At 44.6% G+C, this 16,368-nt stretch overlaps 1 protein-coding gene across 2 annotated transcripts in view; it reads right to left on the bottom strand.

Moving 5' to 3' along the window:
- The window catches only part of ST3GAL3 (ST3 beta-galactoside alpha-2,3-sialyltransferase 3), a gene marked incomplete at its 5' end in the record, with an annotated part of 189,068 nt that extends 172,700 nt beyond the window's left edge, over positions 1–16,368 (bottom strand). The window contains one exon of one of the 2 annotated variants that reach the window (XM_081085824.1): positions 16,144–16,368. The remainder of the gene's footprint in view (positions 1–16,143) is intronic. The other variant, XM_081085823.1, reaches the window with a different exon arrangement.

The raw sequence follows: 16,368 nt of genomic DNA, 5'->3' as shown, positions 1-16,368 counted from the left end.
ATGCAGGTCCAAAAAGTGAAGGTATTTTGTAACTGCCACATTCACTCTAAGCCCACTCCTCTCTTTCGGCATCCCAAAGATCCAGCACAGGTTCTGCTTCGCTATATAATAAAGTGGTATCACAGGACAGTTGCCTATAAAACTAGACTTCTGACGCGGGGCTTCAGCTTCCCTCTCACAGCTCGTCATCTTGGTCCGGGAGGGCGGTGGCCTGAACACAACCTCTAGATCAGTGGTTCTCAACATTCCTAATGCCGCGACCCTTTAATACAGTTCCTCATGCTGTGGTGACCCCCAATTTCATTGTTACAAATTGAACATAATTAAAGCATAGTGATTAATCACAAAAACAATATGTAATTATATATGTGTTTTCCGATGGTCTTAGGCGACCCCTGTGAAAAGGGTCATTCGACCCCCAAAGGGGTCGCGACCCACAGGTTGAGAACCGCTGCTCTAGATCGTGCTCACACCGCGCTGCCAGTGCTGGGACCACGACCACCTCTGGAGGGGCAAGAGCAGGCACGGCAACAAACTCCAAGCGAGGGTCTCCGACTCGCCCTCCAGCAAGCCAGAGGAAGGGCTTTCCAAAGCTGCGGTTCCTCCTGGCAGAAATGTCATAGTCCTGGAGATTCTCCTTTCGGTGAAGACCATTGATTTTGCCTTCACTTTCCTGTCCTCGATGCCCACTTTGTTGCCACACAACACGATGGGGATGTTCTCACACACTCGCACCAGCTGGCTATGCCAGTTAGGCACATTCTTCTCAGTAACTCTCCAAGTTCCTTCAAACACTGCAATGGCTCACGGGGCTTGGATGTCACAGCCGTCTCGCAGTCCCCTGAGCTTCTCCGGGCCGGCCGTGTTCCCTTTGTCGGTGTGGCACACGAGGGAGGGAGTGCACCTCCATACCCAGGGTGGCTACGTACTTCTTCTCAAATTCACCCGTCAGGTGGTGTTTCACCCAGGTCACTGTCCCAGTCCCACCGTCACCAACCAATACACGTTTGAACTGAACTTTGGGCGGCCATGGTGATTGATGTCACTTCTAGAACCGTCTTGAAAATATTTTAATAATATTAAGATACAAAAGTATCATATACTCAACTAAAAAATAAACTAGAATGAAACATAAAAGGCTAACCGATGAGTGCTGAGGACTTTTCTGGCTGGTGGGATGCACCTGGCCGCCTTGCACAGCCATAAAGGCACACGGGTGAAGGGGGCGGCTGCTCACAGGCGGCTCCTCAGCGTGGACCAGGCGCACAGCAGTCTGGCCGTAGCCCCTGCTCACATACTCATCTTATCTCAGAGGTGGTGTCCCTCTTCTGTCCAACACCAATGCCACAAACACGAGTGCCAGAGACTGTGCAAGGCACAGAGGATGCTAAGACCATCCAACTCAGACCCCTGCCCTAGGCGCTGTCGGTCTTGTCACTTCCTGTTCATTCTTCAACCCAACACGACCCGACCTGGCTTCCGCCTGGCATCTGAAACTGTGAGAAGAGATACCGCATGGTGCCGAGAGCCCCTTCTCTGCTTTCTTTGCCTCGCAATGCCAACCCACCTTCCAGGCCTCTGTCCAAGTCTTGGCTCCTTCGGGACGCTTTCCTTAAATACAGCCCTCTCCTATGGCTGTGTGCGCTCCCGTAACACCCCATGCTACCTCTGTCACGGCATTTATAAAAAAAGTTGTTTATTTTGGCTTTGCAAAGAATCAGCGTACAGTTTAAAAGCAGAATCCATAACTTAGGTCTCTGAATCATCTGCATTTAACAGCATAGCATCTAAGGCATAGCAACAGTGTGTTTAAAATTAATTTCTAATTAATGGCCCAATGTAGACATAATTAATATAGTTTGTACACATTCTAAAAAGTAATATGTACTAGAGGTATAATTTGTGTATGTCTATGTATATATATAAAATTTATATGTATATAAATTTTAAATATAGAGAAAGGTTTGGAATGCTAAGGCTTTTTTAAATTCTCATTCTACAGATATCTCCAAGGCAATCTCATTCCACTTCTGTGACTTCGTTTACCATCATTATCCCGAACTTTACATACTCTGTCTAGATATCTCTAAGTTCCATGTCCATTTTTTAACTTCCTACTCTATACGAAGATCAAGCACGTCAAACTCAAAGGCTAACACGAGCCAAATAAACGAGGTATGAGGCCCATGGGCCGCGAGTTTGACATGCTTGATCTAGATGTTTCACAGATGCCTCAGACTTCCCCTTAAGCCTCCTCTTTCCCTGTGTTCACTATCTCAATAAAAGGCAACACCTTCACAGATGTTTTTGTCAGAAGCCTGGAAATTATCCTTGACACCAATCTCCTTCTCACTCTCATCTCACCTTCCAAATATAATCAATCATCAGGTCCTATGAGTTTTGCCTGTTAAATACTTCTGAAATCCGTCCTGCCACCATCCCATTTCAAGTCACCATAATCTTTTGCTTGGCCTACTACTATAATCTCCTAATAAGCCTCCCATATCTATTCTTGATCCTAATTCATTCTCCACATAGTAGCCAATGTGAATTTATTTCACTTTGTAAAATTCCCACTATCTGTAGGGTAAGTCCCAAACCCCTTAACAAGGCCTATAAGACTCTGCATAGCCCTGGCCAGTTTGTCTCAATAGACAGAGTGTCCCCCTGCAGACCAACGAGTCCCAGGTTCAATTTGGTCAAGGGCACATGCCTGGGTTGTGGGCTCAATCCACAGTACAGGGCGTGCCGGAGGCAGCTGATCAATGATTTTTTCTCATCATCATTGATGTTTCTCTCTCTCCCTCTCCTTTCCTCTCTGAAATCAATAAAAAAATAAATAAATAAAGACTCTGCATAATCTGGCCCCTGCCCACCTCTCGTCCCACATCTCTTGCCACCTCTCACCACCTCCCCTCTGTGAGTCTGCAATATGGCATGTTTTGAACAGGTTCTCTCCCAACGTCAGGCTAAATCTTCCTTGAGCCCAGCATTTCATCTAACCAACTCCCAATCATTCTTTAAGTCTCAGCTTAAAGGCTAATTCCTGAGGAGCCTCACCTGTCTCTACACTTCAGGTTAGGTCTCCCTCTTATAAATTCTCACAACCCCTATATATTCCCATCCCGTTACTTAATACACTTATAATCTTACTAGAGGCCCAGTGCACAGATTCGTGTACCAGTGGGGTCCCTCGGCCTGGCCTGCAGGGATCGGGCCAAAACTGGCTCTCCGACATCTCCCGAGGGGTTCTGGATTGCGGGAGGGCACAGGCCAGGCTGAGGGACCCCACTGGTGCATGAATCCATGCACCAGGCCTCTAGTACGCATATAAAATCTTTGGTTAATCTCTTCCCACCTTCCCCCCTTACCCCCTTCCTCTGAGATTCATCAGTCTGTTCCATGTTTCCGTGCCTGTGGTTTCCACTCCTGCATTGAGCATCTAACCCCTGATGGTCAGTGTGCATTATAGCTACCAGTCGATGGTTGCTTAGGCTTTTATATATATAGAAGAGTATTTGTTAAACATTTATATTCTGATTAATCCAGGCAGGAAACATGTCTATTGTATCACTGCTAGGTATTCAAAAATTATCTGTTCACTAACCGAATAGTCAGTCAGTAATAGTATGCACAAAAAAGGTAAAAAGGAAGTAAGGTACATAAAGCTAGGTTATTATAATTAACCATAAAAAGAAAACTAAAATTTAAACTCACTGAAACAAACTCACCAAACTCCTGTCATTTCTGAAACATCCTACAATAGGGTTTGTAGTTTTGGGGTTTTTTTGGTTTTTTTTTTTTTTTCCAGAATTATACCAAGCAACAACTTTTTGTCTGAAATGTCAGAATTTTGCCAACTTTCAAATATCAGCCATAATGGATATGAACTCAATTATAATAAAATTACACAGCGCAAAAACCACAAAGTATTTCCTGAGCATGTCTCCTGTGAATATTTTTGAGGCAAGCTAATTAGAAGTTATTACGTACTATCTATTATCCAGCTTCCCAAACAAGTTACTGAAAAGCTCATTAATTTTTTTATAACATTTTTGTTGAATGCACACCTCCTATTCAGACTTTATGCATGACTAAGCAGATTTAAGTAGTCAATTAATATGCAATATATTAAATTATCCTATGCAAAAGAACTGTACGTTTTCTAACTGCAAGTCAACGTAAGAGATAAAATAATTCATACTGCTAATATTCATCTATCACTTACTATGAACCAACTACAGTTCTAAGCATTTTGTATGATGTAACTCACTGAATCTTCTCAACAATCCTATGAAGTTATCATTCCCATTATACAGAGAAGAAACTGAGGCCCAGAAAGGTCAAATTGTCTTACCTAAGGTCATAGTGTTAGTAAATGGCAGAGCCAGGATTCAAATCCAAATGGCCTGGCTTCAGTTATATAACATTTTTCATTTGAAGAGGCAAGAGTTTATCCGAACAGTAATAAGAAGGAATCAGTACAGGATTTAAACAAAAATACTGCAACAAAAGTGAAAAAAAGGAATGGGGAAGGGGAAGGAGGAACATGGTAGAAAAAATTTTGTCACAGAACAGATAAAGGTCATTAACAAAGATCCTCCCAGCTGGCCCACACCCAAGTGGCTCTTTAAGCCAAGAGCAAACTGAGAGCAGAGAGATTAAAGGCAGAGCTCAGGGAAAAACCAGTAAAACAACATTTTAAAAATAAAATTCAATTAGCCCTCATAAAAGTGAACAAAATCTTCAATGGAAGAGAGCATAGTGGACATTGCTGAAAATACGAGTCATGAAGGCCATGCTGGATTAAAAAAAAAAAAGAGCAAGTTAACATGAAAAATAAGTTTAAAAGGAATGCCAAAACAAACCCCAGAAAATATGTAGCAATGGCAGTTATAGGAGACCCAGCATAAGCATAACTGGTATGTGAAAAACAGAACCAAGCAAATGGAACCAAAAAAGATATGCAAAAATGGATGGAGATGGGCGAAGGGGTAAGCATCTCACTGTGGTGTTGCTTTGCATCCCCCTGATGGCTGATGACGTTGGGCATCTCCTATGTGCTCAATTCTTTATTTCTTATCAGCCTGCCTCGTGTTGCTCCAATTCTGTTATAGCTAATAATTCTTACACTAAAGTTTACCTGCTCAAAGTACCATGTGGTTTCATTCTCCTGACTGAACCCAGACTCCTGTAAATATGGGCAGTCAGTAACTTTCTAACTAGAACTCAGATATCTACCAAGGTTTAAAAAATAGAAAACAGTCACGGCCGGTGTGGTTCAGTGGTTGAGCGTCAACCTACAAACCAGGAGGTTGCAGCTTGATTACCGGTCAGGGCACATGCCTGGGTTACGGGCTCGATCTCTAGTGTGGGTGTGCAGGAGGCAGCGGATAGATTCTCTCTCATCATTGATGTTTCTATCTCTTTCTCCCTCTCCCTTCCTCTCTGAAATCAATAAAAATGTATTAGAAAATAGAAGACAGAAAAGCTGAAAAATATTTTGTCCCTGATCAAATGCTCCCTTTAGAAGTACTAAGAAAAAGCCTGGGGGGGGGAGGTGGTGGTGGTGGTGGTGGTAAAAGTCCAAGGAAACGAAAGCTTTAGTTTTCATTTTGTATCTTTTTTTTTTTTTTTCAAACCAAAAACAAACTTTCTGAATAGGAGCTGTGAAGGTTTGGTTTTATTGGGTTTTTGCTGATTTTTGGAACGGTGTTCAGAGGATGAGGGTTCTAGGCATACTGTTTTTAACTGGAGAAAGGTGACTTCTATGTGAAAGATGTAAAATGCTGAATGCAATCGGTCTTGAGAAAGTTTACCTGGAATGTTAGAAAAGATAACCTTCCTTTGCCGGGCCAAATGAACTAAAAGGATGGCTAGTGTTAAAGGGAGATGGCAATATGTCCAGAAAACTAGCAGCAGAAAATTGTAGCACGAAAACAGTCAATACCAATACTGAAACGAATGGGCATGGCTGTGTTTCAATAAAGCCTGCAGGCCAGGTGGCCAACCTCTGCTATGTTCTGTATATGGACACACAACATGTAGCAAAAGCATAAGAACACGTGTGAGAATTTAACACTTTAAATTCAACACAGTGTATTCTCTGGTGAAACAGGGAGGAGACTGGCAGGAAATACACAAGAGGCATTTGCTAGAAATGTAATATTCTATTTATTTTTTTAAAAACCTGACACAATAGGAATATTAAGATTTAATGATAACTATCACCATATTGTTCTGTTCTTGTATGTGTGAAATATATCATAAGAATATATGACATAAATGTTCCCTTTCATAACTATTATTTCTCTGAGACTTTAGATGTCTTAGACCTAGGTAGTAGTTCCATACTATTTATCTGCCCATATCTTTAAAAAAAAAAAAAAAAAGCAGGGAAAGAAATTAATATTGCAGAATTATTATACTGAACTATGCTGGAAGCTATGCCATCTTATCAGTCCAGGAGGAAGCCATTATTATGCACCTGAGTAGAGCAGTGGGAACACAGTGTGATGCATGCAGCTAGAGTATAAACAAGGTACAGGCATTATGAGATAGTGGAAATTAGTAACTGGCTGTGAGGGTTAGGAAAAGCTTCAGCGAAGTAGATGAACCAGCAAAAGGCTAGGAGAGGCCTTGGAGGCCACGCTGAGGAGTCTGAAATGTATCCCACTGGCAGTGAAGAACCACTTAAGGGATTAAGTAGAGAAATGACCTCGTCAGATCTGTATTGTAGAAAGGTCACTCAAGTAACAACATGGAGGGCAGACTGGAGAAGGCTCAGGCGAGAGCAAGAAGACACCACGTAACAGCCAGGCCCTTCGCTTCACAAAGGATGTACAGCCCTAAGATCCCGTGGATGCCCAAGGGCCTTACATAAGATGGCCGAGTATTTGCATAAAACCTATGCACATTCCCACATATACTTTAAATCACCCCAAATTTTTTATAATACCTAATGCACTGTAAATAATAGTTGTTACACTGTATTGCTTAGGGAATAATGACAAGAAAAAAGTCTGTGCATGTTCAGCACAGACTCAACTACCGATTCCTAACTACATAGTACATGTCAGCAACAACGTAACACTTCACCACCCCCACGCCCCAAATGTTTGAGCCTCTGTTGATTGAATCCACAGACAGAGCAAGCCAACTGTTCTCTCAAAGGGTACGCAAAATGATTCACCACGGTAGCAAAGGAAAATACCAGCACTCAACCTGAAGAGTATCATGCTAAGTGAAGTCAGTCAGTTACAGAAAGACAAGTATCACATGATCACACGCATATATGGAATCTAAGTAACAAAATAAACTGATGAACGGAGTGGATCCAGAGACACGGAAGCATGGAACAGAGTGCGGGATCTCAGAGGGAAGGCGGGGGGAGGGTGGGTGGGTGGGAGGTAATCAACCAAAGGCCCTGTATGCATGTATGCATAACCCATGGACACAGAGAACAGGGTGCTGAAGGCCTGGGGCGGGGCGGGGCACATGGGAGGGGGTTAATTGGGGGGGGAGGGTGGGGGAACATATGTAATACTTTCAACAGTAAAGAATTATTTTTTAAAGAAGAAAATACCAGCCGAAACCGGTTTGGCTCAGTGGATAGAGCGTTGGCCTGCGGACTGAAGGGTCCCAGGTTCGATTCCGGTCAAGGGCATGTACCTGGGTTGCAGGCACATCCCCAGTGGGAGATGTGCAGGAGGCAGCTGATCGATGTTTCTCTCTCATCGATGTTTCTAACTCTCTATCCCTCTCCCTTCCTCTCTGTAAAAAATCAATAAAATATATTTAAAAAAATAAAAAATAAAAATAAAGAAGAAAATACCAGAACTCTTGTTTATGAACTTCATTGACGCTGGCCTCCTCACACAATCCCTATGTCATACGTCTGTGGCACATGGGGTTCAGGAAGTGGGGAAGCTCCACAGCCTGGGGGGTGGTGGTGTCATCACTCTTTGTTTTGTGATGCAGTGCAGTTCAGGTGCCACACAATGACACCAATGTGGTCAGTTCCAGAAGAAAACGGATCTTTTCAATAAGATCACAACCAAACTTGACAATGAGGTGGTGAGTAACCATGAAACTCTTGCAGCTCAAAGAAGTTCTCTGGTTATCATCTGGTCAAGTGCATATAAAATTTTTGGGACTTAAAGAGCATATGTATATTTTTCTCGTACAAAAATACTAGTGTTCCAAGTTCAATGAATGACCTCTTCTGGGATGACAAATGTCTATTAGAAGGATGCACCTAGCAGATATTCCAAAAATACACACATCTGTCCTTTCAAAATAAAGGAGGTCTAACAAGAGGTGGAAACTTTAAAATAATAAAATATGCGGAGTACATTTTGAAAATGTGTCAATTTTTCTATCCTTATATTTTCGTTGCAAAAAAGATGTAAAGGGCCCTAACCGGTTCGGCTCAGTGGATAGAGCGTCGGCCTGCGGACTCAAGGGTCCCAGGTTCGATTCCGGTCAAGGGCATGTACCTTGGTTGCGGGCACATCCCCAGTGGGGAGTGTGCAGGAGGCAGCTGATCGATGTTTCTCTCTCATCGATGTTTCTAACTCTCTATCCCTCTCTGTAAAAATCAATAAAATATATATATATTTTTAAAAAAGATGTAAAAGAGTTTTTTTGGTTTGAGCCACACATAAAAGCTCTCACATCTGCCCTGCCCAGGTGGCTCAGTTGGTTGGAGCATCATCCCATACACCAAAGGGTGGCGGGTTTGATTCTTGGTCAGGACACATACATAGGTTTCAGGTTCGATACCCGTTTGGAGTGTGTACAGGAGGTAAGCAATTGATGTTTCTCTTTCTCTCTCTCTCTCTCTCTCTCTCTCTCTCTCTCGCTCTCTCTCTCTCTCAGGAGGTAAGCAATTGATGATTCTCTCTCTCCCTCCCCCCGCCCTTTTCTTCCTCTCTCTTTAAAATCAATTTTAAAAAATAATAAAATAAAAACTCTCACATCTGTATGCCAGGAATTTTCAAACTGTGATCCAAGACCCCAAACCCCTTCCAGGGAGTCCACAGGTTTAAAGCCATTTTCATAATAAGTACCAGACAGTACCTGCCTTGTTCACGCTCATTCTCTCACAAGGGTCCAGCAGAGTTTTCCGGAGGCTAATGGGGTGCGTGCTTGTGTATGCTTGTGATTTAAAATCTTCTCAGTAATTTTGGGACATTAAATATCAATAGACAAACCTACAAAAATGAAAGTTCTTTGGAGTCGTGAATAATTTCTTAATTTGTAAAGGAGTCCTGAGACCAAGAAGTCTGAGAATCACTGATACACACTTTAAAACTTAGTAACTGAGTTTTCTAACCTATGTTCAACATATTTCAAACACAAGGTTTCCGTGGCTTTTCAAGTCATGTTAAGAATACATTAACATGCCATCTTTCCATTGTTCTGTAAGAAAACTGACAGCAAGAAAAAGGGAAATTTACTGACACGTAGACAAATAATAAGGCAGTAGATGACATTCAATCAGAATAACATAAATTAAGTTGTACAGGAGTTCAGAGAGGAGGAATTCCTGTCAGCCAGGATGACCAGGGAGGAACCTAATGGAGAACAAACCTAAATTAAAACCCCATTACTGTCTTTAAAAACATGTTCAGAAGACTGAGGAGGAGCAACATTTCAGGGGGAGGCAGGCAACAGTAACAATGACGACAGGCTGAAGGAAAAGGGCATACATTTTAGCAGCCCAAGCAGTGAGCACATAATAACATCAGTGTCACAAGTGTATGCACACATGCATGTGGGACTTCTGAGTGAGGGCTGGGACAGCTGAACAGCCATATGCAATCTACTGGCACTTAAAGAATGTTTAAGTTGGTATGATATTCATATCAATTCTTCCCTTCTCGATCTCAGAATAATTCCCTCAGGCGTAACAGTCCCAAACCAGAAGCATCAATCATTTAAGATGTATAAGTAAAACAATAATGTTGGCAATGGTTATCTCTAGGTGGTGGGATTTAAGGCTAAAGATCACTTATTATGAACCAGGTAATATACTAAACATTAGGAATTCTAAAGCTAGTACTTTATTATAAGAGGTATCTTATGTGTCTAATAGCATAGTACTTTATGTGTCTAATAGCACAGTACCAGGGGTTTTTTTTATTATAAGAGGTACTAGAGGCCCGGTGCACGAATTTGTGCACCAGTGGGGTTCCTTGGCCTGGCCTGCAGGATCAGGATGAAACCAGCTCTCCGACATCCCCCAAGGGGTCTCCCAGATTGCAAGAGGATGCAGGCCAGGCCGAGGGACCCCACCGGTGCACGATGGGGGCTGGGGAAGGACATGGGAGGTTGGCCAGCCGGAAGGGACCGCAGGAGGGCTCCAGGGCGTGTCCGGCCCGTCTGGCTCAGTCCCAATCGGCTGCACCCCAGCAGCAAGCTAACCTACCAGTCGGAGCGTCTGCCCCCTAGTGGTCAGTGCATGTCATAGCAACTGCTTGACCGGTCGACTGTCTGCCCGCTGGTGGTCAGTGCACATCATAGCGAGCAATTGAGTAATCTTAGCATATCATTAGCATATTACACTTTGATTGGTTGAACGGACAACCAGACCACCGGACACTTAGCATATTAGGCTTTTATTATATAGGATATGTCTAACAGCACAGTACCTACGCATTTCACTGAGCCAAGCAACCTTGAAAGATGAGTATTTTAATCCCAATGTAACAAATTTGGGAACCAGAACCAAGAAGAAACAGAGGTTCTGCCCATAGTTGCACCATAGAAACTGGTGAAGCCATGACCAAAACGCTGGCCTACTGACTCATGTATAGTCCTCTCTTCTACTCCTAGGAAGGACATGGGCACAGTCCTCATGTTTCTGCAGCGGCCTAACTGGTATCCTTCCCGCCAGCCTCACCTCATTCTAATCTCTCCTCGTACATAAATATTGTATGGCTCTTGTGTAGGAGGCACGGTACTATGTTTGCAAACCTCAGAACTTCCCATGTCAGGGAAATAGGATATTCGCTACTCTGCTTCCTTCGCGTGCAGTAATCTTCTGAGAAGGTAAAGCTGATCTTTTCCTACCTTTGAATCCTTCAAGTGGCTCCTGATCATCTGCAACACAGAGCTGTAACTCCAGGACTTGCAAAGCCTTCACCATCTGACTCTGCAGCCCCCACACACTCCCCAGACACAGCCTGATCTCTTACCATTCAAGCATCTTCAGGATGCAGTCGCTCTTTCGTGTATCTAGGCCACTGTACACACTGTTTCCTGTCTGAAAAGCCTTTTAAACCCACATCCACCCAGCTAATCACTAGTGATTCTTCAAGACTGAGGTTAGGCGTTAACTTCTGGAAAACCATTATTTATATTCCCAGTGTGACTACAGGAGAGTCCCACAGGACCCACAAACACCCTTGTTACAATGTATGCTAACTGCTCCTTTACTGGCTTCTGGTTCCACCCACTATAGGGTCTTTGAGGCCAGGGACATACCTCTCATGTTTATCATGCCAGCAGCTGGCATAGAGCCTCGCACAGAACTTGTGTTCAATAAATATCTGTGGGATGACAAGAGTGCCTAGTCTAGTGGGAGACACAAACATATATACAACTAAGTAAATTAAGCTAGATGGCAAGAATGCTATCCAAGAAAGGGAAAAAACGGTAGGAAGCCCTGGGGGGACCTTCTACCTACATGCCCGGAGTCGCCTTACCTGATTTCTCAGTTTCTTCAAATCCTGCTGCCGCCGCTGATGACAATAAGCATGACCATGAGTGCGTACTCTGACAGGGACTGTGTGAAGCGCTTTACATCAACAAACTCACTGAATCCTCCTAACTGCACTTCATTGGTAAGGAAACTCAGGCCCAAGAAGGAGGCACTTGCTCAGTGTCAGACAACTGGTGGCAGAGCCAAGATTTCAAACCAGGCCTCATCTCCTGAACCAAGGCTCCAAAGAGCACCCTATGCTGCTATTCTTCATCAAAAGTGAAATCTCCTCCCCAGTTATCAAAGTTGGAGAGACTCAACTGAACCCAATTAAAGCAATAAGGTTGAAGTAAGATGCCTTTTGATGTTAACCATTCAAGTGAAAATGTATCTCAAGTTATTACACACCTCCGGGCTTTTTAAAATTATTATTATTTGATTTTTAGAGAGAGAGGAAGGGAGATGGATAGAGAGGTAGAAACATCGATGAGAAACATCATTGATCAGCTGCCTCCTGCACACCCCCTAGTGGGGATGGAGTCTGCAACCCAGACATGTGCCCTGACCAGGAATCAAACCAGCAACCTCTTATTTCATGGATCGACGCGCAACAACTGAACCACACCGGCCTGGCCTGGCTTAAGTTGAATATCTTAAACATAATTTAACTTTTGTGGATGCCTCATGACCATTCTTGTGCTCATCACAGAGGATGCTGTGAAACAGTGTCCCCTTAGGAATGACTGCGCTGGGGTAGAACCGATTGCCCTTGTATCCTGTGAGCACGTATAATGCTCATAATGGAGTTCCCAATCCACCCGCATGCCCATGCCTAGTTGAGCTATTATTTCTTGCTACTGTCAAAGTTTGTCTCTAGTAGCCAATCCGCTTTTGCTCCCTCTAATCTTCTATGAGCCATGATACCCACAGAGGTGTAACAGTCATTTGTGCTATTCACAAATCATTTCTGGCTCTTTGCTTCCCAAGCACATGCCAAGACTGCAACTCCCTGTGCTCTTTAAAGTTAGGCATGGCCAGCGCTGGCCAAGGAGCTCAGATGGATTGAGCATCATCCCGATATGCCAAGGAAATGGGTTTGATTCCTGGTCAAATCTCTCTCTCTCTCTCTCTCTCTCTCTCTCTCTCTCTCTCTCTCTCCCCTCCCTCTCTCTTCCTTTCCCATCAATAAATTAAAAATAATTTAAATCTAAAGTTAGGCATGGCCATGTCAGCCGATGAAATGTGAATAAAAGTGACATATGCCACTTTGGGACAGAAACTTTAAAAGCCAGTTACCCTGAGCACCATCTTTCAGTCGATCAAAATTATCATGGAAATATCATGTCAAATGGAGTTTCCATCAGCCCGGGTCCGTGTGACTGTGCGGAGCAGAGCTCTCTGTGCACTCGTGTGGGACATGTGGACTGAAAGAGAGGTCCACTTTTATTCTGTGAAGCCACTGAAGTCTTGAGGTTTTTGTTAATGCAGCTTAAACACAGGCTCCAAACCAATACCCCAGATCTCTCAGGAAGCAATTCTCACACACAAGTCACTTTATTTGCAGATTTTATGATGAATATTTTTTTGGTGCAAAGAATTTTTCTTTGCAGCCATCCTGGTCCAAAGCTATATTCAATATAAAATATATTGGCCAAACACCTACTATGTACAAAACACTGTGCTAGATGAGAAAGAAGACAACCCATGTCTTGAAAGAACTTAAGTCTGGGATTGGCAACTGTGACAAAAAAGGCAGACTCTGGTGTTATAATGGTTTAAATGAGAGGCAAGTCCCATCCAGATGGGGAGAAGAGTACAGAAAGGTTTCACAAAGGAAATTTCTTATCAAATGGCCCTGAAACATGAGAACCAACAACTAGAGATTGAAAGGGGTCATTTAAGATAGAAAAAGCAACATGAGCAAAGATATAGAGCACAAAGAGCAAACAGTTCCACTGATCTGGAAAATATAATGAAATCTAAGGGAATGGCAAAAAATGAATTTACCCATACTGCCCATGCCAGGCTTGGTCTGTGCTTAATTCAAAAGACAGTAAAGAGCCATTAAATCTTGGCTGGGGAAGTGATGGTAGTACACAAGATGAATGGGAAGAAAGAAAAAAATTAAGGGGGTTTCTGCAATAATCCAAGGGAATGGTATATCGAAGGCCCTAAATCAGTGTGATGAGAGGAGGAACAGAAAGAAGCAGATCCCAGAAACAGCGCAGAGGCAGTAGCAAAAGACTGCGTCCCAGCTGGTTTGGCTCAATGGGTAGAGCGCCAGCCTACGGACTGAAGGGTTCTGGGTTCGATTCCGGTCAAGGGCACGTACCTTGGTTGCAGGCTCGGGAGGCAACCAATTCAATGTGTCTCCCTCACACTGATGTTTCTCTCCCCCTCCCTTCCACTCTCTCTAAAAATCAATGGAAAAATATCTTCGGGTGAGGGTTAAAAAAAAAAAAAAAGAAGAAGAAAGAAAAAAAGACCCAGCCACCAGCTGAACCCAGGGGGAGAAAAAAGGCAAGAATGATTCTTGAAGCATGAACCCCGAGTAGTGGAGAGCACTGTTATTCCACACAGCTGAGGTTGATCAGCAAAGTCACAAGGCAAAAAAGGTGGCGCTGTGCCTCTTTTCTAGTGGCTGGCTCCAGCGTCACCTGAAGTAAATACTACTTGTTTTTCTTTTGCTCCATCTAGGAAAAGTTGCCTCTTAATTTGTTACTAGCTTACAGCCTGCTTTTTCCAACAGGAATCTCCCTGGAACCACCACAGGCATTCCAGGTTCTCCCCTGCCGCCTTTACCATCCTCACTTTCTCATCTCTTCACTTCTCCTTCCTCATCATCCACCCAGGCCTTCCCACCCGTGCTCAACTGCACTCCTTTTCCTGCAGTCTTATAGTGTCCACTGCCTCAGAATCCTGGAGACCATATCATTACTTAACCAATTTCCAGTGTGCTCTTTATCCCCACAACTTATAGGCCCATTAGAGTAAGTCTCGAGTTCCCCACATCTGTATTGCTTTGCACCCAATATATACTCAATAGACACTATGGATTATCCAAAATCAGTTGGTTTCTAAGAATATGCACTCTTATTTCCTCATGTGACATGTGAAATGGAGAGATTCATCACTTCATACTTCAAAATGTCCTTTAGTTAGTCTTTAATCTTAGGAGCTGCTATTGCCTTAAGAAATTATTTGAAAATATCATTTTGTCATAAACCTTCATGCCAGCTTCCTTTTAATCCTTTTGACTTGAAGGTATACCTCAGTTCAGTGATCATCACTGCAGGGTGATTATGACCTAGAAATAACCGAATTTTCCATGCTGGTTATTTTACTTTCAGAATCCTAATAAGTGCATTTTCCCCACCTTCCTGTTCAACTCGCTAAAGTATATGTATAGATTATGGATTTTCAACCTTTTTCATCTCATGGCACACATAAACTAACTACTAAAATTCTGCGGCACACCAGAAAATGTTGTTTTTTGCTGATCAGACCAAAAAAAAAAAATGGTGACATTTTGATTCGTTCACACCGGATAGCTATTGTTGTGTTGGCTGATGTCCTTTGTTATTTTACAGCCTAAGGGAAAAGAGTCAGTACCCCTGACTCTATAGTGAGTTACTGCATGTTTTAAAAGTTCTTGCCGCACACTGGCTGAAAATCGCTGGTATGGATCACTCAAGGTGTATCCATAGAAAAGTGTTGTGAGTGTGTGTTAACAAAGTAACAGCTGTCTTCCCTGGTCCCTCTCCCAATTAACTACAATGACTCAATTCCGTTTCACTCCTTCCTCGTGTCAGGGGAACACAAATAGAAATAACGTTTATTCAGGAATTATAAAAATAGCCCTGCTGTAAAAAGGAATCCAAAATATTCGTGGGACACTGTCCTAACCAAACCTCATCACTAAGACATTTCCTCGTGCAAGCGCGAGCGAGTCAACAGCGGGGAGAAGTGTCGCGGGAGAGGAAGCCGGGCGGCGTACTTGCCGATCAAACTGGCCCCGGCCCCGAACACCTGGTGCCAGCGGGGCATGAGCACCGAGCCCGCTCCCCGTCCGCCGAGGCCCGCTCGGCTGCCCTGCACTTTCCCCCCCTCCCCACGGCCAGGCCGGCCTGACCGCGTCCTCCCTCCGCGCCCAGGGGCGCGGCGCGGCGGGGTCTCGCGCGCGATGACCTCAGGCCGTTCGGTCTGGGCCAGCCGTCCTCTCCCGCAGGCCTGGCAGCCCCGGGGTGGCCGTCCAGGGACGCGTCTTCCCGCCCGAACCCCCAGGCCCACCCGGACCTCATGATCCCCCTGCGTTAGCGCGCGCCGGCTCCGCGCCCGGCCCAGCCCGGGACGGCGGGGGAGGGGAGAGCGGGGCGCTCGGTGACCGTTAGCTGCGGTGGCGGCTGCACCCCGACGCACGCAGGACGGGCCCTTACCGCAGCGGAGAGGACGGCAGCGGGGAGGCGGCGCCCGGCCCGTCGCGGGCGGGAAGGCGGAGGCGACGGCGGAGGCGGCGGCGGCGGCAGCCGCGGGGGACCCCGGAGGGCGCCCGGGACACGGTGGGCGGCATGGGCGCCGCCATAGTGGGGACGCAGCGCCAGGCGGAGCGCGCGGCCGCGACCCGGGGACGGCGGGACCACCAATCCCGCTCTCCGCCTCAG

This window comes from Myotis nattereri, assembly GCF_964212035.1.
Source record: "Myotis nattereri genome assembly, chromosome: 3".
Classification (NCBI taxonomy): Eukaryota; Metazoa; Chordata; class Mammalia; order Chiroptera; family Vespertilionidae; genus Myotis; species Myotis nattereri.
This window is presented reverse-complemented; position numbering and strand designations above follow the sequence as displayed.